The sequence below is a fragment of the Toxorhynchites rutilus genome, chromosome 1, assembly GCF_029784135.1.
Source record: "Toxorhynchites rutilus septentrionalis strain SRP chromosome 1, ASM2978413v1, whole genome shotgun sequence".
Taxonomy (NCBI): domain Eukaryota; kingdom Metazoa; phylum Arthropoda; class Insecta; order Diptera; family Culicidae; genus Toxorhynchites; species Toxorhynchites rutilus.
Genome location: NC_073744.1, coordinates 177,429,128 through 177,454,838, shown reverse-complemented (window position 1 = coordinate 177,454,838; position 25,711 = coordinate 177,429,128). Strand labels below are relative to the sequence as shown.

Below are 25,711 nucleotides of genomic sequence, written 5' to 3'. Positions count from 1 at the left end.
GTACAAGAGTTTTTCACCACCTGCAAACAAAAGTGTTTTTCAATTGAACAGAATGCCAAATTGGTACGGAAAGGTTATTTTTCATTCATAATTTAAATTTTAAAAACGTGTTCATTCCGCCTGAAAATCAATCAATTTCTTTACGCTCCCCTGAACTAGTAAACGAAGCTCAATGCCATCAATGCGGATCGTTAACTTGTTTAACTTCAAGCGCAAGATAGCAACATTAAATATAAATCGGATATGACATCAAACCGAATGATAGTGTTTTCAGATCCAAAGTATGCTCATGAGCATACTTGATAATAACGAAGTAAATACTTGATGAATGCTGTTTTATTCATACGAAATCAGCTAAACATCCATTTTCGAAAAGTAAATACTTTGTTGTTTCTTTTATTCATACCAAACGTAGTAAAAACTTAATCTCACTGCTCGACTGCTCGAATGAAGTAAAGTAAAGCTGAATTTTGTTTTCATTCATACGGCCTATACCCAGATTCCTATATTTTCGAGCGGTTATAAGCACAGTGTCGACCGAGTGACGAAAAGTGCTACAAAAGTGCCGGAATTTTACCCCGCTTTGCCACCCGCAGGCAGCACTGCCCTAAGCTTCTGCTATAATCACAATAAAACTACACGAATTGAGCGATTCGCCATCACAGCAGCCTATTTTCTCACACTGGACTGTCACTCATATAAATAAAAGCGAGAGAAGTGAACGGAGTAAACAATTTTCTTGAGCAAGTAATTCTTCCCCAATTTACAATTATATATCATATTTAACGCCTTTTTCTTCGAATTTCAGTTGACACTGATGTGAGGGATGCGAAACAATGGACAGACTTTAAGGATAACAGTACCAACGACTGCTGCAATGTACTATCCACGCACTAGGAGGGAAGTTCCAGTTATGTGTGTTGAAAACCGGCGATTAAACGTGAGTCAATAGCAGCTAAATTTGTATATCAATTTAATAATTTGTTAGATAAAATGCATTTAATTTCAGAGTATGTCGCAGTTGTGGAAGAACGTCTGATACCATGCATTCAAGGGTCCATCGCAACAGTTACCGATCCTCAAATTGGCACCTCCTTCATCGGCAGCTGGTATTGGACCCGTATTTACATTTAACGATTGCATCGAACACATCAATCGGTGATGCTATCAACATCCCAGAATTTAGCTGGATAGGGTTGTTCAGGTAATACTCAATTGCACAATTCATAGCAATCAAAGTATTTATGTCTGCATATACATTTCAGTTAAAATGTTATTCGTCCACATCAGCGAAATGCTGCATAACATTGCGTCATCTGAAATGAAGCTGTACTCTAGCCGTACCTGATAGTTCTACAGCATATACGCCATTTTGTCAGTTTTAGTAATCTGCATTGTAAATAAATGAAATAATTTCTAGCGACGGTGTTTTTTAATGTTTATTTCAACTTTTATGAGAACAAATGATGCTATAAACAGAGCCGAGCAGTTTTTCAATCGATCGACGCGGTGCCAGATTGGCACAGTGTTGGCTCGTAAATGGTAATCGAATACGAACTGTAGGTCGACATAATCATTGCAAAATGGCACGACATCGGCACCGTTGTCGACACCATTTTTTGGAACCGATTTGACACAACAAAGTAGACTGGGTAGTTATAGCAACACATGCTATGTCGCTTGTAACTTCATCTTCATTACCTTTATTTTTAGAACAGTGATCTCAGCTGCTTTGGTGCTCTAGATGTTGACGTCAAAAACAAGGCTGACTTGCATAGGGCTGGTTCGATGAATGTGTTCAGGGTAGATTTGAAACGATCTGTGTATGTAAACCAAATTTTCAATTACTGAAGTAATGGTCGATCAGCGATATTGGCATAATTTTATACCTTACTTGAATGCTTTATGGATTTTTGCTACTAAAATGCTGAAACGAGACCAGACAATAGAGAGGTCGATTCCGGACCAGAATTCTGTCGAACTCAAACCAGCTGATTGATTGATGGTTGATGAATGTCACTAAAAACTGAAAATATACTTCTGCTTAATGAAATCGCGATATATAGTTGCTAGTACACTAGTTCGACGTTACAAATATTTGCAGTCGATAATGGTTTTGCAAAGCCTACTTCGTTTTTGAATATAGTTGCGCACGGAAGACGCAATAAAGGGGCTGATTCTCCTGCGCGAATGGAATGTGACAGGAATGAACTCCTCAAAGTCACATGACTTAGGTCACCGTATCGCCGAAGGCGATTGCTCTTACGTGAGAGGTTCATTTCGGAGTGAGATACCAAATGAATGACAAATGGTGCAGTGTTCATTGAAATATATGCCAAAGCTTGTGTGTTTGCAAGGCTCTATGCATTCAATATGTTTTATGAATATATATTTTTTTGATTTTAAAAATTTTCATTCCTTGTTACAAATATGTACAGGGAATAATTTCGTTCATCTTTATAAATTTTTTCCTCTTATTATAATTGATGAAAAATAATATCACTGGGACAAGAAGACAAAAAAAATATATTTGCAAATCTGTTTTTGCATAGTCCCTTTGCATTAATATGATTGTATGTTATTTCAATTGTTTTGATTTTGTATCCGTGTTTTGATTCTGCATTCGTGTTTTGATTTAGTGTCTGGTGCTAATTCCGTAATATTTACGCTAAAAGTTTGGTGAAAAGGTTTTTAATTTTATAGTCTCCTCACATAAAAGCCATGCAGGTAATATATATTTATTATCGCATTTAATAAAATTCCGAAAGCTAATTTTTATCCATAGATAATGAACAGTTTCGCCTTTTGGATAGATGATGACATGCAGCTGAAGAAGATCGCCAACTCAACAAAGCGAATAAGCCAGCAGACAAGAAAATTACCATCTCAAGTTTTCCATGTCCCAGCTGATCACGAAGGATCTTCAGCCTGCCTTCATCGAGCATAACGTACTAAACGTTTTGACGGATTAATAAGCTCCGTTACCGAACAAATCGTTGCCTTGTTTGCAGATTCGAGAATCTATTCTGGAACTTCTTTTCGATGTAAGATTGTCGGAGAGATTGCAGTGTTTAGACTACCATTAAGTAATGTTTGGATTTCAGTTTCCTTGTATTGAAAAGTCCTATCTCAAACAGCCAGGAATTGAAAAGGTCGTGATGTACCTCTACAAGCACCCTCGACAATCCAAACTAAACCGATAGCGCGCTGGAAAATTGATATCCGAATGGGCTCGACCTATATTCAACCTGAGCACCGATTTCAAAGCGATATCACGTGAAGAACGCCAGGAACGAGACTTGCAGCAGATGTCCAAAAAACGCAAAACCTCCCCGGACCCACAGGGTCAGAGCAGTACCAGCAAAAAGGGCTTACCGTTCACCGAGGCTAATAAGTAAGAATTATGATAATAGGAAGCAACTTCTTTATTATAATCAAATTCGTTCATTTTTAGGGGTGTATTACGATCCGGAAGCAAAGGATGGGTACAATGGGCTCGCGTTCCCATGCCTTCGGGTAAGGAGTACATTGATCGGCCAAAATCAACAAGTGATATTGATATGAGTCGGGTAATTATTCCTACATCTTTGAAGCTGCAGTTCTAGAGAAAAAAGCGATAAAAGTAGAATAATATAAGGATAATAAAATTAGGCTGCAAAAGTGGACTTCGACATTTTTTATATCTCAGAAAATTTGAGGTTCCTAGTCATAAAGGGTGTGTCACATCAAATTGCATCACGGAAAAAACGCTGTAGAAATTCGCCCAGTAGACCGATCCTTTTGAAAATTTTAGACAGTAAAATAAAAACTATTGAACAACTTTTGGCATTTTCTTTTTATTCATACTTCGAGCCCAAGCCCGTATGCTCGCACCTTCCTCTTTACCGCGTCCATAAGGTTCTGTACAACGTCAGGTTGTAGTTTTTTTTAACAGAAATCCATTTTCTCTTGAAGTCCGCCTCCGATTTGACAACTTTTGGGTTCTTCCGGAGGGCCTGCTTCATAATCGCCCAATATTTCTCTATTGGGCGAAGCTCCGGCGCGTTGGGCGGGTTCATTTCCTTTGGCACGAAGGTGACCCCGTTGGCTTCGTACCACTCCAACGCGTCCTTGAATAGTGGCACGAAGCGAGATCCGGCCAGAAGATGGTCGGACCCTCGTGCTGCTTCAATAGTAGTAGTAAGCGCTTCTGTAGGCACTCCTTAAGGTAAACCTGCCCGTTTACCGTGCCGGTCATCACGAAGGGGGCGCTCCGCTTTCCGCAAGAGCAGATCGCTTGCCACACCATGTACTTTTTGGCAAACTTGGATACTTTCTGCTTGCGAATCTCCTCCGGAACGCTGAATTTGTCCTCTGCGGAGAATAACAACAGGCCCGGCAGCTGACGAAAGTCCGCTTTGACGTAGGTTTCGTCGTCCATTACCAGGCAATGCGGCTTCGTCAGCATTTCGGTGTACAGCTTCCGGGCTCGCGTCTTCCCCACCATGTTTTGCCTTTCGTCGCGATTAGGAGCCTTCTGAACCTTGTATGTACGCAGGCCCTCCCGCTGCTTGGTCCGCTGGACGAATGAACTTGACAAATTCAGCTTATTGGCGACATCCCGGACCGAACTTCTCGGATCACGTCTAAACTGCTTAACTACGCGCTTGTGATCTTTTTCACTGACGGAGCATCCATTTTTGCCGTTCTTCACCTTCCGGTCGATGGTTAGGTTCTCGAAGTATCGTTTTAGTACTCTGCTGACCGTGGATTGGACGATTCCCAGCATCTTACCGATGTCCCGATGTGACAACTCCGGATTCTCGAAATGAGTGCACAGGATTAATTCACGACGCTCTTTGTCGTTCGACGACATTTTTCCAAATTTACGGAAAATTTACAGTGAAGCATGGCCAACGTGATCTATACACTTTTATCTGATTATAAGCGAAAGCAGAAGATATAATTCCTAAAAATTAAATTTCTACAGCGTTTTTTCCGTGATGCAATTTGATGTGACACACCCTTTAATAGGATTTTTCTCCATCCTCCTTATCAACTCCTGAAACTGCTTCCGATTTGTCACACGTAACCTGAAATATATAATTCTATCATAAATGGAGACGCAAATCGCACTAATTTTTTGGCTTCCATTGTTCGTACTAGTCGATAACAAAAGAGGATACGACTTCAAAAGTCACAAAATGACAAGTTTTTTGACTGCAATCGCCCACGAGAATTGAGTGAGTGTTCATGAGAGTTCATTCAAGGTAAAAATCTCACCATAGTCGCCTTCGGAAATTGAGTGAGACAATTTTTCCGAGCTGTCACTTCTCATTCGCGCATCAGAATCAGTCCCAAAGTTGATGGTAGAACGGCCAAAATCGCTGATCGGTGATTGCTCACGTAATGAACAAATATGTTTACAAACACATTTCGTATCGAAGCAACCCTGAAAACATGTATCTATAGAACAATTGCTGTCTCGCCATGCATATCTGTCAAATAATATTTTGAATGTATATGGACATCTACAGCTAGTAACCGAAACGCAAAACAAAGAGCTGAAGTTAGAGGATTTGTAATTTTTCTTAGTGAATAAATCTGAACTCTATCATCTCGCAACCCCAAGTGCCCCTCGCCTAGATAGTGTCAATTATAGACCACCTGTCAATTTCAGCGTGATATGGAAGAATTATCTGCTTTTCCATACAAGCGAACTTTTTTAACCTACAACTTTTTTTTTATCTACAACATCGAGTCTCCCTCGTGGTCAGTGTTGTAAACGGTCGACATTCTTGGTGACCATCACATACTGCCCTTGCGCGAGAGTTACGGGTCAATATGTACTGTGAACGAGACCAAGAATGCATTGCTCGGCTCCAACCGTCACACCAGAAATAAATGCACAGCCGCAAACACGACCATCAGCTGAAAGTTCAAATGTTCTCTCTTTTTGTCGAACGGACACAGAAAAGCGGTGCAAATATGCTATTTTCATTCTATCATTCGTGGTCATAACCATCCTTTAATTCCGGCTTCAAACATAAGGTGCCTATCAATACGGTGTCAATAGTCAATAGCTATACTACCAAACAAGCAGGTGACCACTTTGCCCCGCATGACCATTTTGCCCCCACTACCCTTACATCCACCTGCTCACACATCCATACACGATGGATGGAGGAACTTGAGGAGTTGGTATACTTTTAAAAAAATGTTTATTTTTACAGGCTCAGTTACATACGTTTAAAGGAGCCGAATTCTTAATCCTATTTTTAGTTCTATTGTTTAATTGAATCGTTTGTTTGAGAAACCCCATAAGTCCATATGACGCACATGCGAGAAAACGACAAAAAACTGTTTTTCTCAAAATTTTGACCTGGTCCTCCAATTTGTTGGTATGAAGTTCGATTATTAGACCCAAAACATATTATTTGGGCCCACTACCATTTCAATGGAACAGGTTAAATTCAAAATATAACGCTTCGAAGTTGGTGGACTTTTGGGGTTTCTCAAACAAACGAGAAATTAGCGGTATATTTATGCGGTTTTGAAGTGATTCAATTCGATTCCATGTACTTTTAATGTTCATAATGTTCATACTAAGTAAGAATGGGGTTAATGATATATTATGTTCTGCACTGAAGGAGTGACGGTAAGGAGGACGCCTTTGACTGGTGGTTGAAGAAGTACTAATTAAGCTCACATTACTTTCAATGCATAAGGAATACAAAAATACGTTATGGAGGGAGATAGAGGTTGTTTTGAAATACTTTTTGCGTTACGTAATGTATGAAAAGTACATAGTTCTACGGGGCTTTGTCTGCCACTCAGTTGAGTGTACTTTGAGCACTTCCACAGTTCTTAGTGTGTGCCTTTTCAAAGCCTTTTTAGCCTTTTCAAAGCATTCAAATGGCAAGCACAGCAATACACGCTAATACTACAGGGCTGTTGAAGGAATTTCCTACCAAAAAAATAGTGCCGGATTCGAATCCTCAACCTCCGGCTTGGAAAACCGACCTGCTTAGCATTAGTGTTGTTGAGCCCCTGATTTTACAGTCATGTAATATTCAAAATAGTTTTTTTGCAGCTGTTAAATATAAGTATATGAGCCGTGTAATAATAAAATTTATTTGAAAACAAATTTTTAAATGGTTTTATTGGACTATTGACCATGTTCATCCCGAGCTTCCATGTTACGTGTAGGCCATTCCGTAAAAATTTCGTTATAAAATCTGGTGATATTAACTTCATCCGGAATATATACTTTCAACTTCCTGATGTCCTCGATTTTTTTTATATTAATCGGAGCTTTTCCACCTGGATATGCAGGGATTGGCAGGGAGACTTAATTGTTCCGGTTTAGATTGTAAAAGCCGAAAGGTACTACTGTTGGTGTCACGTATATGATTTCTTGCCACCACCAGGTCTTTGAATCCTTTCAAGTGAGAAAACTGGTTGAACTGCGAAACCTTGAAGTGCACTTTTTGGTCCTTTGCGGTTTGCCGACCACTACTTTCTAACGAACTAGGCGTTTTCTTGTAGTGTAATGGCCACCAGGATTCGAAGTCTACAATAGTCTGATTTGATAAGATCTGCATACTGCTGTACTGTGTAGACACGATCCACCATATTGATCTTCTTCTTCAAGACTGCGAAGTCTCTGTCGCATGGCAGTAAAGAATGTCCTCTAATCGGGAAATATTGATCAACGGATTCAAATTTCTCCAGGGTGACCAAAGCTGAACACATCCTCACCAACGTGTTATTTTTGTTTTGAGCTGCGCATGAATCGGAAAATATGTGGAGGTGCTTGGCGTTTTCCAGATTCTCTGTGATGTACTGCATCAAAAATGAGCACATTTCGTTTGGACCCTTGGTGCTGTCTCCTTCGTGGTACACGAAGAATTTAGCAGTACCATCCTTCAAATTGTGTATACCGAAAACATTTACCGTAAGCTGTCTCAAATAAAACGCATCCTGGACGGGAATACTAGGCAAATGCAAGTTCTGCATGTAATTCATGGCAATAACTGCAACGCTGTCATCGGATTGTTCGCCAAGTTCCCTCATGAGGGAAGAAAATACCTTGGCTCGGCGTAGATGTACAGCTTTTATATTAATAGCTGCTTGTTTGGCTGTTTCATTCTGTACCGGATTCTTGATTTCAACGTTAAGTGCTTCACACGTACAACATGTATCCACTTGAGGGCGACCGAACGATAAATTAAAATGTTGCTTGAAATTTTTTCTGTAAAACGAGTAGCCCAGTTTTGTATTTGGATGTTTCTCTTGGAACATATTGAACATTATTGTGAAATCAAGCTTCTCACTTGTGGAGGCGATCTGGCGTAGTGGTAACATCCATACTTCTCACGCAGAGATCACGAGTTCAATTCTCACTCACTTCCAAAAATGGAAGTAAAAGTGACGAACCAGCCGAAATGTGTTCAAAGTCACCACTAGAGAAAAAAAAAAGCTTCTCACTTAAATAATGTTTCTCGACCGATGTGTGTAGTGAGATATTTTTACCGGATACGAGGAAATGTGTTGTTTAACTAGGTCGATTACAATTCCCGGCTTGGAGTTTCCGGGAGATGATTTGCCTCTCAAATCGGTTGGAACCTTGCCTTTTGCCAACAGCAAGCGCAATCTTCGAACTCTTTCAGGTGTAATACCGTGAAGGATTTCAAAAGCAGCTCGGCACACACTGACTTTTTTGAGTAATGTAGAAACATTGTATCCATAAGTGTTTCCTCTGGAAGGTCTACCTGACTCATCCTGGCTAATCCTCTTTCGATGACGCTTTATTGGTTTGAGATCTATCAAGTGTTGCAAGTAGCAGTCCTGTTCATTTTTATTTTTCAGGTTTCGAAATTTCCGAAAAATGCGCTGCTTGTCAGTTTCCGGAATGAGGCTGCAACAGTTTTTGGTGCATCTAGATTATAAGATTGTTTAATTACGACTACCCTCACTAATTTTCATCCAATCAAACCTACCTGCAGTTGCAATCCGCTTCCACTATTAGACCTGGAACATCCACTCCCTTCCAATTTTTGTATGCCGTTCCTTGTACTCTTGCCCTTTTTATAATTTCCGCTTTGTATTCTGCTGTTCGCCGAAATCCACGCTTCCGTTTCAGGGTCGTGTCTGGGACACAATCCGAGTCTGAAGACATTTCTATTGAGTTAAGTTGCGCAAGCTTCTTATAACATCAGATGTAAACAAAGAATGAGATTGTATACCTATCTCAACGCCGCCCATGATGATAATTGGAAACATGGACTTATGGGGTTTCTCAAACAAACGAATATTTGCAACCCCAATTTAAGGGGGTTCGTAGAACTGACTTTTTCTGAAATTTTGATAGTCGGTGTAGGTATCCTCAAGGACTCAAAATCTGCCAAAAAGTCAATTTTGATAAAAGTGGCGTTTATGGGGTTTCTCAAACAAACGATTCATTTACATTTGCACTTATTCTATGGTTAACGGGATGGGGAATCAATTACTCGCGGACGTCGGCAGATTGAGGGGTGCTTTCGAATGGTATCATAACCGATTTGTTAAAATTTTAGTCAAAGCCCCTTTTCAAATGTTACGCAATGAGTTCCAGCCATCATCACCATAAGGAGCCTATTTTCGATGATTGATTTTCATTATTAGGTTACAATTTTCGTAGCAACACTTTTTCAAATTGTTTCTTGACGAATGTGTTACTCAAAGCAATACATAAATTATATAATCTGTGGTGCAAAAATAATCAGAAATATTTGCATGTTTTAATGATATAATAAGTAAAAAATGAGCAACTATCGTATATTGAAAATAGGTTCTTGCGGAATCTAATATTGGTCTTCTGCTGTAGGAGCGTTGAGCCACTGCAATCATTAGTTTGGGTTATTGTAGTGATTCTGATGACTACAATGGATTCTGATGATTGACTACTGTCAAATAAATTTGAAAAATAAATGTTGTGTGTCTTATAACATTTTTGACATGAAAGACGAATGAACTCGTTATAAAGAACGCAAGGGACAAGAGACGGTGAACGTTTCAAAAATTGTGTCAGTAAACGTGACTCCACGTCGGCTCTTTAGGAAATTGAATTGTAGGCTCAATGATTAATTGATAGAGAAATGCAGTTGGAGCGCCTGTCTTAGTCAGTACTGTTTAAGGGAATATTTTTCAAAATATAAGTGATTTGTTGAAACACTTCCGGTTCCGATCATCAGATCAAATTGGCATATCGTCTTAAAAATGAATTCTTGTAGGTTTGTACCAAAAAATATGAAACTAAAAAACATATTTCTGGAGAGTCACACGACGAAGTCCTGTCTACTCTATGAATCACATTTCCGATGTCACATCGCTTTATATACCTCGCAAATTCCTAAGCACGAAGGGATGAAACCGAACCAAAAAAAATATGCTAATCAACGAACCTAATTTAAATTGCGCTCACCCTTTGCACCCTCCTCACGCACCAAAACACCGCACCGCGCTCTCAGTGCCACAGGTACAAACGAGGGGCAACTGGAAACAGTGTCCCTCGGGCAATTATTTTGCTGTACATAGTACGCACTACATAACTATACGCAACATCGTCCCGATCATCCCGAGACCATTGGTCAGTCGAATAAATAATTCCATAAACAGGGGATAAACTGACCCCTAGTGGCGATAGTGACGATGATGGATAGGGCACCTCTCGGAGGTCATAGCCGGGGGTCATCGCCGGACCAGCTAGGTAGCAAAAATTGAGAGTTGTAGCAAAATAGCCATCGAAGGGAATTAGGGCAGCGAAACACGGGACCTGAGGCAAGCGAGCGTTTTCTTACAGATGTACTTTGTAGTGCTGCGAGTTCAAGGGGTGTTGTTTCACGCTTGGCATGGGAAGTTCCTTCGTTACGGCGGTGTGGTGGTTTTTTTTCTTCGTTGCTCGGGTTCGTTTCGGCAAAGGGTTGACCGGCCCCGCTGGAAGGAAGGGATAGTTGACCGGTATCAATTAATTTGAATGTTGATTGAATGATACGCTTATTTTGGATGCTCGCGACAGGGTGTCACGCAGGGAGGAGAAGGTCACTATCACTGTTCGCGCTTTTTTAATTGTTGCTCAGAGATGAATTGGTTTCAACTATGAAGATAATGCTTCCCACAACGCGAAACAAATTGTTGTATCGATCACTCACTCGAAGTTTTCTAAAACATCACCCTGTGATACATCAAGCTGGCAAATCTATTCCGCAAACAGAACATCCCTCTCCCAGTGTCCATTGCGCAATCCCATTCCTCTAATCATGCCAAGAAATACCGCTACCTGTCCCGATCCGCGACTGACCAGGCAAAGAAACCTTTTCGCCCCTTGCGTTCCTCGTGTACAAATTTTTATTAAGATTAAAAGTGATGCTCGGCGATTCCGTTCGCTACCTGAACATTTCCTATACCTGGGTCTAAGAAATTACAATTAAGCACCGAAAAAAACCGTTGTTCCATCCTATGTAAATGAAGTACGAACTGACCATTACCGGGAAAATGTTCTGCAGCGTCCAGTGCGATGGTCATCTCGAGGCCTCGATTCGCGTACCTGGCCGGCCGGGTCGGCCGGGACCTTCGAATGCAAATGCGAGGACCGCGGGAAAATCTTATCCTTTCTTGCCTTTGTTTCCCTCTCAAGCCCTGGGAAAAGAATTTCCCTCGAGGTGCGCCGCGTCGTAGCGCAATAAATCAGTGGCCCAGTAATGGGAAGATGATTTGCGAGGCGTCGTGGTCATCAGTTGGTTGGGCAGCTACCTGCCACAGACGGACGGGGCCCCGGGACGGCGGTCAGTTTCAATTGGGATGGCAAAATTGAGACGCAATTCCTGCAACAGGACAAAAGCATTGCATACATACAGACCGTAGACAGAAGTGTTGGTTGAGAAAGCGCGCGCCTTTTTTTCTTGGAGCATTTATTGGACTAGATTTAATTCGCAGACTGCCTGTCCGGTCCGGGAGGAGGTAGAAAATGACCGTTAAAGGGATGGTCAGGCTGGGTTGATGGCCGTGACAGTTACTGGTCACATTTAAACTGGAACTGGAACAGTACTTTTGTCTCGGTCAGTACCGTTGGCTGGGCAGTCAATTTGCGAAACGATCTTTTCGGGTTGAAGGCAGGAGCGGAATTTTGACCGTTGGAAGGAAACATAGGTTCTACCCTGATTGCTTTTAAATAGACCAGCTCAAGATTACATAATGATTTCAACGTATTTTTCCTAGGTAAACATTTGGCGGGATATCTTGGGACGAGTTGCAAAACGAAATACAAAAAAAACTTGTTGTCTGTTCGTTCCGTTTAACGGATTTTAACATCCACGATGCACACTAATTGTAATTGATTCAATTGCACCCTCGAGTTGGCGCCGCCACGAGTGCCTAAACTTCCCCATTCAAAACTATTCACACCTCCTCCAATGAAACATCAACATTTCAATTAATCAATTAGTCAGCCCGGTCGGACTGGCGAAGAAAACGGCCAACGCGAAACGGTGGAGGGAAAAAAAAGTGAAAATAATTAAAACCAGTGCGCTTTTTCCGTACCCGCGCCCGCAAACCGCACACCATATTCGCTTTTGCAACAACATAAGCAGAGACCGCGCTCGAGACCCTCCCACCCCTGCTGACACACACACTGTCTGTACCTCCTTGCACACAGCACAGCCCTGCATGCAATCCGAATGCACACTAGATTCTGTTTTGCCTTTCATAATTTTATTAACACTTTTCATTTCGTCGCCGTCGGTTTGGAAAATGACTAGCTTTTGTACACCAATTCCACCGGCTCCTGGGCCGTCACCTCGCACACCCCCACCCCCTGGCACTTATTCTGCTGAGGCGCGATCAAAACCGATTCCAAAATGTGAGCTGCAGTCAGGGTTGCCAATAATATTTTTTTCAAAAAAACAGGGAAATCCTGAACCGTTTTATTTTAAGAAGAACGAAATTATTTGATTGACTTGAGAATTGAGAATTGATTTATCTAAAATGATTTTTTGCCCATTTCAATGCTTGAGAAATAGAATTTCTTTCGAGGCATCGTGGAGGAGTATTTATGTGTAGTTCATAAAATGGCGAAATAAACCATTAAGGGGCTTTCCACATACCACGTGGACAGAAAAAGCATGATTTTAGACACTCCCCTCCCCCTCCGTGGAAAGGCGTGGACATTTCCCCTCCCCCTGTTGTCCTCGTGGACATTCCTTCAACTTTTGGAAAAAAAATCGGAAAAATTCTATTTTTTTCGCGTTGAATTTCATTTCAAGATTGTTCCTATTTTCTTTTCCATGTTTTCATTGATAAAAATGACAGTCGTGTTAACAGTAACGATTTGCTTTAAATTATTAGATTTTTTTCAAGATTGTCCCGGAGGCTAATTTTTTGTTTTTTGACGTGGGACTACGTCTAACCGGAATATATGGAGGGTAAAATGAAAACCTAAACACAGAACATGCAAGAAAAAATGAAAGATTTCGAATGCTTATAGCTCGAACATTTCGTACTGGATAGGAGAGATGTTTGCATCACTTGATAGGGAATATTTCTACGCATCTATCGCAACTAACAAAATGTTGTTTTTCATTAGATAAACAATTGAATAACTGTAAAATATTAGGCGTTATCTAAGCGCCCTAACTGCATCGTTTTGATTGGCCCGATTTACGGTTTCCCTAACACAGCCATCAAAACCAAGCAGCCTAGGGGAAATCGGCATTGCAAATTCATACAAATCGGGGGTATTTTTGTTCCGATTGAAATGTGTTTCCCTAACACAGACTTCAAAACCGAGGTTTCTGGGGAAATCGGCTCTGCAAATAAATGCAAACTGCGAGTACTTTTGTCCTCGCTTGCCTTTGTGCAGAGTGGAATATGTCTGTCCTAACATGATCTTCTAAACTTAGGAACCTGGGAAAATCGTGCAGACACTAGAAGCGAATGAACTTCCCAGTTTCAAGCAAATTCGAGATTCGAGAAGTACTTTTTTAGTTTACACTTTTGGGATGTAAACTTCAGAAAAATTCAGGAAATGTAAAATAAAATAATCGTTTGATAATTTTTTTTGTTGTCTTTATTGGAAAGATTTTCAGCCTTAGGCTGGTTCATCAAACGTTTGATAATTCTTCCGTACATATATTTTGTTCTAGTCATCATACCAAACGTAAAAGGTCCGTCATTAAATTTACTTGTAACGAAGAACAATCAATCACAATAAATGAATTGACTTTACACGGCATTTGTTCATTTTTTTCACTCACAGAGCAAATATATTGAACTCAATTGAATTTGGAAACTGTTTCATTCAATCAAGAATTTAATCAATACAAACGAATGATTGCTAAGCTAAGGTAGTTCCACGTGAACCTTGCGGTTATATCATAGATATAACCCACTATTTGTTTTTTATCTGTATTATAGTGATTTTCAACTCATTTGGCTGGTTCGTCACTTATACTAATTATTTTCTTCCAAATTCCTTTAACGCTGTCTCCATAACCATATCAAATATCACTTGTGAAACTACTCTCAAGTATTCTCATTAAGGCTGTTTGAGTTTTCAAAAAAATCAGACAATGAAATGAAGCACCTGGTTAAAAAACAGTTATTGGCATTTATCGAAGAAAAGCGAATCTCGAAACAATACAGAAATGGTATCAAAAAAAACATGTTGATATCATCGCGGTAGTTCGCTAGCGCCTGGTGACTATAATGAACTTAGTCAAAACAAAAAACCTGCAGTATCATAGCGTTCGATGATTTCGTTGACCTGTAACCCTTAACCCATTAACGACCAAGCCGTTAAAATGATTTTTTTTACCCAAATCCAGTGGCGTAATTTTGATTATAAACCCTAAAGAATTTAAGAGGCACTGTATTTCACACGTGAAAGCTGTCTTTAGTTAACAGTCGAACGATTTTTTTTTTTAATTTTATGACGAAGATTTTTATTGACGAAGTTTTATACGAACGGATAATTAATGTGGACAATTTTTTGTAGTTTAATGTTTTAATATTTTCAATTAACCTGACGAAGTTTTTTAACGGATTATATTATGTAGACTATTTAATTTTTTTAAATTATCTTTTTTTTTTTTAATTTGTATTGATCTCTATTATGTCTGTCATGATCTGGTGATGATGGACTATTTTTATTTTGTTGTTTTTATAGTTGTATTAGTTGAAAAAAAAAAATAAAAGTAGTCTACAAAAGTTTGAGCGTCGCGCGCGTGGCACAGATATAAAGGATATTAAATTGAAAAATTTTGAGGGGCCGGTCTAGGAATTTTTCGTAAAGGAAATTTTTTCGATTTCTCTGAATGAGGATATTCATAGTCAATCCAAAACAAGGCTGGCGGTTGGACTTGTGCTCTGGTGGACCATTGGGCTGCAAGGGCCTTGTCGGGACCGTATCGGCTCTGTGGCGGACATGACTGAGTATTGGCATGTCTTTTGACATTGCAATTTTTTTTGAACTTGTATCTGTGAATAAAAACAGTGCGTTTTTTTTGTGTTTGCTATACTGATTTCAATGTTGAGAAAAAATAAATAAATTATTATTTAGATAACTCGTCTTGCTCAAACCTCTGTAGGGGAAGGAGGCGGGACCATCATCATCATCATCTATCTATTAAGAAACCTCAATGTTCAAGAATTATTTTTTTCCCATCTTCCATTTTTCGGGAAATGACTGTTCAAAGAATCGAACATTGTCCGAACCCCGCACTTTTTTTTTTGCAAGCACAAACATACTGTGAACTAAAAGTCACATCAACTAGCTAATATGCGGCATTCATAAATGCATAACTTTCCATTCCGGGACGAACCAGCACAGCTCGATGGAGGTCTTTAAATATAAACCGGAATAATTAACCTATGGTGAGATGTGACCTTTCCATGTGATTTTATTTTATTACCGACTGATTTTCTCTTTCAAACGTAAGTTGTTTATCCAGGTGAATTGAATAGTCATTCAGGTTTTTTTTCATCGATGAGATCGCCTACCGGATCCGGCGGAAGAATATTCACACCAGCGCGCCGTCGTCGTAACTTAAGCAGCGTTAGCAGGAAACCTTGGTGGACAGCTGAGCTGCGCAACTTGCGTAACCGACTAAGGATTCTTTGCTCTCAGATCAGATGTGAATAGAGACTGGTTGCGTCAAATTGAATCATCATACAACGAATTACACACTTCCAGTTATCAACAATATATATGCAGACTGGAATCTAACTTGAAACAAAACCCATCGATGTTCTGGAGGTACGTTAAAGGACAAAGGGCTACCAACCTCGTGCCAATCAATGTGGTGTCGGTTTGCAATAAAAAAGAGTCGATTGGAGATGCGATGACACGAAAAATCTTGAGGTCATCGGCAAAAAGCAGCTTTTCGGAGGATATACGAAGACATCGTTGATGAAGTGGACAAATATCAAAGGGCCCAGCACACTCCCTTGCGGTACGCCAGACGGTATGTTGAATGTGCTGGATCGTGATGAGTTGAGCTGTACAAATGCCTTTCGACAATGACTCCACAGCCAGTACAGCTGACGAAGCCGTCAATCTTTTTTCTGATTTCTTCCAAAGTGTGTTTTGTTCTACTTCACCTGTACCTCGGCCGGGATGTTTCAACAACGTACCAACTCATAATATCCACCTTCCGATCTTCAGCTTTTCCAACGAAGAAGTACTCGGTGCACTGGTTAAACTGGATGCTTCAAAAGGAGCCGGGGTGGATGCTCTGCCGCCGTTGTTAGTTAAAAAATGTGCGGCATCGTTGGCGGTTCCTTTGACGATGCTATTCAACAGCTCAATTGAACAGAGATGCTTCCCGAGTTTATGGAAAACCGCTTCTATGATTCCAGTTCACAAATCTGGCAGTTTGTACAATATCGTCAACTATCGTGGAATTTCGATTCTCAGTTGCTTGGGAAAGGTTTTTGAATCCCTGATGTATAACGTCATACTAAACGCAACACTGCCGTTTATCTCAGATCATCAACACGGATTCATACCACATCGTTCCACTGTGTCCAACTTAATGTGCTACTCCAAGTTTCTGTTTCGTGAGATCGAACGGCGAAATCAAGTAGACTCTGTTTATATCGACTTTTCGAAAGCCTTCGACACGGTACCACACGCTTACGCAGTGCATAAATTGCAACACATAGGTTTTCCGACTTGGATTGCGGACTGGCTATTGTCGTATCTAACGGGTCGAAAGGCATTTGTACAGCTCAACTCATCACGATCCAGCACATTCAACATACCGTCTGGCGTACCGCAAGGGAGTGTGCTGGGCCCTTTGATATTTGTCCACTTCATCAACGATGTCTTCGTATATCCTCCGAAAAGCTGCTTTTTGCCGATGACCTCAAGATTTTTCGTGTCATCGCATCTCCAATCGACTCTTTTTTATTGCAAACCGACATCAACATCGTCCTGAACTGGTGCAACGAGAATGGTATGAGTGTGAACATAAACAAATGCAAAGTGATCACTTTTAGCCGCAGTCGATCTTCATCCTCACACCAATATCGGATCGACAGTGCTTCTGTGGAACGCGTACAGTCTATTCGCGACTTGGGAGTGATAATGAATTGTAAACTTCGATCTCACGAGCACGTTTCCATTACTACGGCAAAAGCCTTCTCCGTGCTTGGTTGTATTCGCCGTAATGCTGCTCAGCTAACTGATGTGTATGCACTCAAATCGCTTTTTTGCGCATTAGTACGTAGCATCTTAGAATACGCTGTTCCGGTTTGGGCACCTTACCACGCGTACCAGATAATACGAATCGAGCGTATCCAAAAGCTGTTTTTACGATTCGCACTTCGGAACCTGCCATGCAATGATCTCTTAAACCTTCCTGATTACCAAGATCGTTGCCGTCTGATCAATCTTGAGCTCCTGTCGGTAAGAAGGTTGAGACTACAGCGGCTCTTCATATTTGACGTCCTGACGAATAACATTGACTGTCCTGATCTTCTACAAGAAATATCATTTACCGTACCCCCGCGACAGCTGCGACACTCTGCTTTGATCGCCATTCCTAGACACAGGACTAATTATGGATTCAACAGCTCTTTCTGTTCCTGTCTTAAGGCCTTTAGTGTTGTTTGTGATCAATTCGATTTTCATATCACCCGACAATGTTTTATATGTAGACTTAAATTATTAGCTTAAGTTATGATTAGTCTGTACGAGTCCATCGAAGACTGAACACAAAATAAATAAAATTCCATTAGAATCCTCATCACACATACTGGTGATGCCTACAGCACCTCCAGACACGGTAACTACGGATGAAAAATCATACCGATTTTCAACAATATTTGCTAAATTAATCGATACTTGTACACATTCACATTTGAAAATGTAAAAATAAATGAAATAATTATCCATCTTCCAAAGTAACCAAACCAGGATGCACTGCGGAGGTTAGATGTGTTGGTATATAAACAGTACAAAAAATGTTCGTTATGGCCAACGTTCAATTTTTCGAACACTTTCAGGAATCGAATGATTTTTGCCCTACAATACAATGAGTGTTCTTTCATCAAAGTAATACTGTATAAAAGTTAACATATTTTTGTATTTTATTGGGTGTTTTTTAATGAAATTGAAAACAGCTTAACACATACTTGCTTTAAATCGTGTTCATTGCCCAATAAGGTTATTCGAAATTAAAAGGAAGTGATGGTAAGTTGAAGCTCATGAATTAAGCTATCTTTTGGTGCGAAAACATTAACATATGGTTGCTTTCCAAAGACATGAAAAATTATCAAAGTTACTGTTCGATTTTTCGAACGCTTGGCCTAAAATGGGTTAATTCTTAAATCATGCTAAATATTGTCCGGAAAAATACGTATCGATTCTAAAAAAAAAAATCAAAACATAATTTTTATAGATATACATTTATTCGATTATAGATGCACCGTTTTGTTCCATAATATTTAAGCATCCTTCACTCAACTTTAGAGTTCCATTCTCTCAAAACTTCTTTGTTTTCTCGTCAAAAAAGTTCTTACAGAAATCTTAACAGTTGATAATCTAACGATGCAATATCTGGTGAGTAAGGCGAGTGGGGTCTTAGGAGCACCCTAGAAGCGTTCTGGATTTTAATACGTTCAGCTGCGAGAAGTACTTGTTGGAATACCATTACTTCTATTCTATTCACTACAAATATATATTTTCGTTGCGTTTATGGGACAGCGATTTCCGGTGAAATAAACCCTTATTCCTATATATTAACACAATGTTGCATTCTTTAATCTGATTGAGTCAAATACTATCGGGTCGTGCAAATGTTTCAACCTTGGATTGCAGAATGTGCACACGAACGGTGATTTCAGACATCTGTAGCGAATCTATTAATTCAAGTGTCGAGTGTTGAGAATTAATCTTGATAAGTGCGTGCATTTGGTTGCCATCAGTAGCAGCATGAACTTTCCAGACAACCCAATAGAGGCGCAATTCAAAAATTACCAGATAACATTAAAGAAAAACATCATTGCAATAAACAGATCTTTAGAGATACGGCCCGTGCACCCATGGAGCAATTTGTTGTTCGTTTCAAATCTATCCCAAAAATTGAAACGAACAACAAATTCTTGGGGGTGGTCGAAAAATAGAAAGGAAGCATTTTTGTCATCAATAGCGGAAGTTGAATCGAAACCCGCATCTAAGTCGAGATTTTTAATACTACGAAAATTCCAACTATTATGTTTGGGTGGTTTTATCCTGATGGAATTCAAGACCCTCTATTACCGATTGGAATAAACGGATCAATTCCATTTTATGTGCGTTTCTTTCATATGCGTTTCAGTTATATGAAAAGATAAGAATGTTTGACCGGACATCAGTCTCAGGCAACTCAGTCCTTGCATTGATGAATACAGAGTATTCAAGGTTGGCGTAAAGTTCAAAAATCTTGTAAATACAGAGCTGATCTCATTCATTTTTGATTACAAACATGAATTTTTTGCTTTAAAATATATTGACCGTGTCCACGTGGACATTATCTAAACCCCCTCCCCCTTCACCGTGGAACCAGTGCTTGTGAATAATTAGGTTAAAAAAGACCAGAGGTGCCAGATCGCGTAACCAAACAAAAAAAAAATAGAAGGGTGGTGTCCAACACACAACCGTATTGGGAACAATTCGAGCTTTTTTCGCAGACAGGTCAAACGCCTTCAGCTGACCGTATTTGCTAGATAATTCCGGATGTTGCTATCGGAATGGCGGATGAAACTTCCAACATTCATCCAGCTTTGGATGACGATGTTTGCATTCGCTAGTCGGATCTAATGTGCAGAATGCTTCCTCGCCTTCCAAGACTACACCCAAATTAGCGGTTGCAGAAAACATTTCATCTTCGGCAGAAAAAATGCTCTTTTATGTCCTGAAAGGTGCTTTAAAATGTTTGTATGTACGGGAGCAGAAATATCTTTCTTTTGTTCATCTCTTTTGGCATTGTACCAGAAAAGGCCAAACGATTTCAACGGGGATCGAACCAAGGTCGGCTACCAGTGATGTTGCATAAATGCGAGATAATATTATGAAGCTGGAAAGTCTTTTCTAAGAGTGAAAAGGAGAACATAAACGTGAATCTATATCTATCTTGGAATGCGAAAAGCTTTATTGTGTGCTTATTTGCAGTGCGTCTCTTGTTTCACTCGCTCATATTGATCTTATATAGCTATGCCATATATATTATATACACGCTACACCAGTATTTGAGAATCATGACATTTTCTGTTATTTTAAGCTCATTTAATGTAATATCGGGATGACATGCCATGTGCCAAACATTAATTCTGGATGTATGTTATGCTTAGCAATTTTTTGTGAATGTGTGTGCAGATCTTACTCTTTTGTTGGCATTTCCGCTCGAACCACTAATTCAGAAATAATTGAATAAGCAAGGCACTGTCTAAATGAGAAAATCACACAATTATCGGGATATAGAAAATGAGTCACAACATTCCTGACAATTCAATGTCAATGAATAAATGTGAATGAAGACTCATGACTCGAACTTTAAAGAATGCTCAGAGAGGACACAATGAATACGAATGAACACAGTTGTAAATTTGTTCGACAAGCGAAATAAACGCATTACACTGATAAAAATCTATTTTCAATATTACTTTATAAGCACAGTTTTACGCAGCAACAGTTTTACGCAGTTTTTTAACGCAAATTTTTACATCTCTGTAGTGTTTGTTTTGACCATCTCCGTTGCTATCTTTTTTCACACTCAAGAATGTACGATCAGGGAATCAATTTATCATTGTTTTTGCTTGAAAACAAGCGATAATATCACCGAATGATACAGTCGATATTTTCTTTCAGAGTCACAATCTCTTGTTGCTACTGTTTGTGTATCACAACAAAAAATTGAGAAAATCAACTAATGTTGCAGCGGTGAGACGACAAAGGCGTATCGCAGTGTGACATTGTTGTGATACACATTCAGGCTGCAGCAAATTTGTTTTTGTGTGGCTGTGACAAACGTTTTGTAATTGTTGCATTTCATGAACAGCAAGGAAAGAAACTTTGTCATCAATATGAAACATTTGGGACAATTTTTCAACTCAATCGCATGTTTTTATGTCAAAGCAGCATTTCTTGTTTGAATAGGTAACGAAATGGGAACGTAAGCATTTTCAAATAAATTCCAAATAAATTTTTCAATATTTTTCTTATTTTGGGTACGAAAATATAAGTGGCAAGGATGATTGAATGGAACTGGAGGACACCTTTACAGGTATTTTTTTTCAGAAACATGTGCTTTGTTCCCGATTTGGAAAAAGGTACTTTTGCCATTTTCCAAATCGAAAACATGGGTTATGTACTGAATCAGCAGTTGGAAGCGATGATTATTGTGTCGATTCTATAACAAATACCCGAATTCTACATGCCCGAGAAACGTTTACCCAAATGTAAGACTTACCTGAAAAAAGTTTACCCGAACGAATATTTACCCGAATGTAACAAATACTCGAATGATCAATTATCCGAATGCAACAAACACCCGAACGACAAAATGCCCAGTATTATTCAGTCTCTCCAATGGTTGAGTATTTTGTGTTACACTTATCATGATGAATGTTAAATAATTTTCATATAATTAAATTGTGATGAAATATTGAATTATTGTTTGTGTACAATGTACTTGTTTTGTTCTTGGAAATATTAAGAAATAAGAGTCTTCCAAACATTGAATAATTTTGACATAGAATAGTCAAAACCATAAATTTCGGATTAAGAATATTCATATTAAAATTAGCGAAAAAATCTTGTAAATCCAAACTGGTCATCTCTTTAAAATAGAGGTTTTAAAGAATCTCTTTCCACCCCACAATATGAGTATCAAATGAAAGGGCCTGGATAGTGGAATACGAAAAACATAAATTCAAAATGATCACCATCATAAAATGTCGGAATGTGGGTATCAAATGAAAGGTCTTGACTTGCAGAATACGAAACACACATATCCAAGATGGCCTTGTCCCCAATCCACACAATATGGGGGGTATCAAATGAAAGGTCTTGGCTAGTAGAATACGAAAAACACATATCTAAAATGGCCGCCATCACAAAATGGTGGATGACAACGATCTTATTTCCAACCCTCGCAATATGGGTATCAAATGAAAGGTCCTGACTAGCAAAATACGAGACACATATCCAAGATGACCGCCATGGCAAAATGGTGGATGACAACAATCTTATTCCCAACCCACACAATATGGGTATCAAATGAAAGGTCTTGACTAGTAGAATACGAAAAAGACATCCAAGGATTATATAATTCGGCAGAAATCAATTTGAAAGTTGCGGTTTCAATGCGATGTGAAGAGCGGGTTCAACAAGATCTTTGTTCAATTTGATCTTCATAACATTTTCAACGTTTTCGCCCCCCAAACGATTTCTCTCGTTTATAAAAACCCTGTTGTATGATGAAAAATCTCGCTCCACGTCTGACTGAGATCATGTTGCAGCAAGGACAACTCGTGCTATCTCCCAGTACCGTTTATCTCGTATTCTTTGCGCGTACCAGTAGTGAACAACATTGAAATCCTCCGCCGGACTGACCCGATCTTGATACTGGATTTGCGATATTTTATCTTCCAAGGATGACTCAGATGGACGCGAGGATGTGCCTTCTCCAAAAAGTTGAGTGAAATAATGATCAATATCGAGAGAGTTGTTCGGTGACGATACGTTACAGTCGATATTTTCAGTTGTAGTATTAACTTCCGGACCATTGATATCGATTTTATTCCACAGTTTTACCAGATATTTCTGAAAAAAATAGTTGTTCATGAAAAAATAAGATCAGTTAAATACTTCAAAACGTAACGTATTTATAAGCAATGTGAGGGCAATCAAAAAGTTAACGTACTCATGAAGGTTAACGATATAACGTACCTCCAATCATAATTCTCTTAATAATTTTGGCGTAGAACTACGTCTTTGTTTCTAATACAGGGGGTGTAACTACACGAAAGCGTGTAACTAAAAAAGTGATGTCAAACGCAAGGCACGCAAACAAGATATTGCGATGAATTTTATATTATATATCATTAAACGGGTAATCTATTCAGCAATTTTCAATGTGAATAATAAATTTGGAAAAGTGAAAAATCAGATTATTAGGAAATTGGAAAATTAAGGGTTCTGAAAAAGGAGAGCGTCGGTCACTGGGATCGACAGTTACAAAATAAGATAATAAAAAGTGGTTTATTTTCGGATGTATTAAAGAACGTGACTGTTTTTAGTTATGTTACTGAAGATCTCCTTTTTATCAAATGAATGTTTTTGGGAGTTGGGACTGACATTGAGCTGGGACCGACACTTTGACATTTTCCATTTTTTTGCCGGAAAAAAATCGAAATGGATAAAAATCTTCCAATCCTCGAAACGTTCCAACACTTATTTGTTTTTTACAACTGATCGCTTAATAAACATCTTTAGAATGAATGTGAATTTGGAGCGTGCTTGTAGCAGTTTCAGCTATTGTGCGAGCGCTACCGGTTAAATGTTCTTTCGATGCGATCTGAATGGAAAGCGCCATAATAACGGTCCGGGGCTAAACGTGTTCAAAGTGTATCTCCACTTGTACATTGATAATTGAGACTGAAAAAATATTCCACGGCATAAAATAGCATGAAAAAAAATAATCAAACCTCACATTGTAGAAACGCCTTGCGGAGTAATGAATGAACGTATTGTATTTGGAAAATCCAAGAAAAACAAGGTGTATGAGAACACCATCTACAACTGTATCACACCAGAATTAATTAACTTATAAAGAATTCAATTGATACAAGAAATAATTCAAAACCAAAACGTAGAGGGGTCTATACCTAGAGGAACGAACGGCAACTTGGCGTAGGACTGTGATGGGAACAACTACTATTAGTTTTGATTCTTTGAATTTTTGAAAATCCGCAATTTCAACATTCTGAACAGTGGTCATACAATAGATCGTTTGTTATATGCATTAGTGTGCTTCAAAGTAATTGTATTGATGGACAATATCAACTATTATTGGGAACTAATTCTGCCTTAACTGTTGCTAAGATTTGTATTCCAGAAAAGCTTGTTATTTATTAGAACTTAGATTGTGGTTTGTTCACTAATCACGTAATGGAATATGGAGGAAAGGGAGTATGTGGAAGTCTAATACAACATTACGTCAACTATGAATTTTCACACAAAAAATCTTATTTAGAAGAGACGGTTTTTTTTCGTATGTGAAAAGTGAATAGTCCTTACGTTAAAATATGTGAACCCAACTGTCCAAAATTTCCAATTTTCCAATTCTTTTTTCCAACTTTCCAACTTTCCAATTTTCCAATTTTCATATTTTCCAATTCTCCAATTTCCCAGATTTCTAATTTTCCAATTTTCCAATTCTCCAATTTTTCAATTTTTCAATTTTTCAATTTACCAATTTTTCAATTATGCAATTTTTCAATTTTTAAATTTTAAAATTTTAAAATTTTTTAATTTTTGAATTTTTAAATTTTTCAATTTTTCAATTTATTTATTTTTCAATTTTTCGGTCAACTAATGTGGGACATTACTGGAAACATACAATTATGGCAAACTAAATGAAACCGTATGAAAGACGGCTGCCCTTTGTTCCTAAAGGTGTTATGTAGCTAATTGACTCTCCCTCCAAAGCCTGAATGGTTAAAATAATCTGAATTTATCATTTGAAGCAAGGTACATCAAAGGGGGAAAAAGTTTGATCATATTAAAAAAGTGTACGCTATATCGAGGAAAAATGTTCGTTATACCGAGTGACGCAATATCGAGGGTACGTTATATCGAAGTTTACTTGTATGTCCAAGAATCTCAAGCACCCGGAAACTTAATTCCTCGAAAACACAATCGTCAATGATCCAATCATACGAATGTAATAAATTTCACTACCACACTTGCGAATCAAGCAGAGAAACAGTCCTGTCGGTGTGCTGTTCACACTAACCACACACGCAAACACTATGAAAGCAACGGTAGTAGCAGCAGCGGAATTGAACATCATCGAAAATAAACAACAAGAAAATAAACATCACACGACATACCATCAGCGCAGAACACTCAGAAATGGTAAATTTTTCACTTTTGGACCTCTCGCACTAATTGCTTGGCTTGATATTTAAATTCAAATTGATCCAGCTTAGT

At 38.9% G+C, this 25,711-nt stretch overlaps 1 long non-coding RNA gene and 1 pseudogene across 1 annotated transcript; both read left to right on the top strand.

Annotated features, from left to right (window-relative positions):
- Positions 1-587: 587 nt before the first annotated feature.
- Positions 588-1,481, top strand: LOC129763152 (uncharacterized). The gene is made up of 4 exons (XR_008740808.1): positions 588-747; positions 809-940; positions 1,010-1,204; positions 1,266-1,481. It is a non-coding gene; the product is annotated as an uncharacterized LOC129763152 (long non-coding RNA).
- A 725-nt stretch (positions 1,482-2,206) lies between these two features.
- Positions 2,207-3,605, top strand: LOC129761606 (protein IWS1 homolog; annotated as a pseudogene).
- Positions 3,606-25,711: the final 22,106 nt, after the last annotated feature.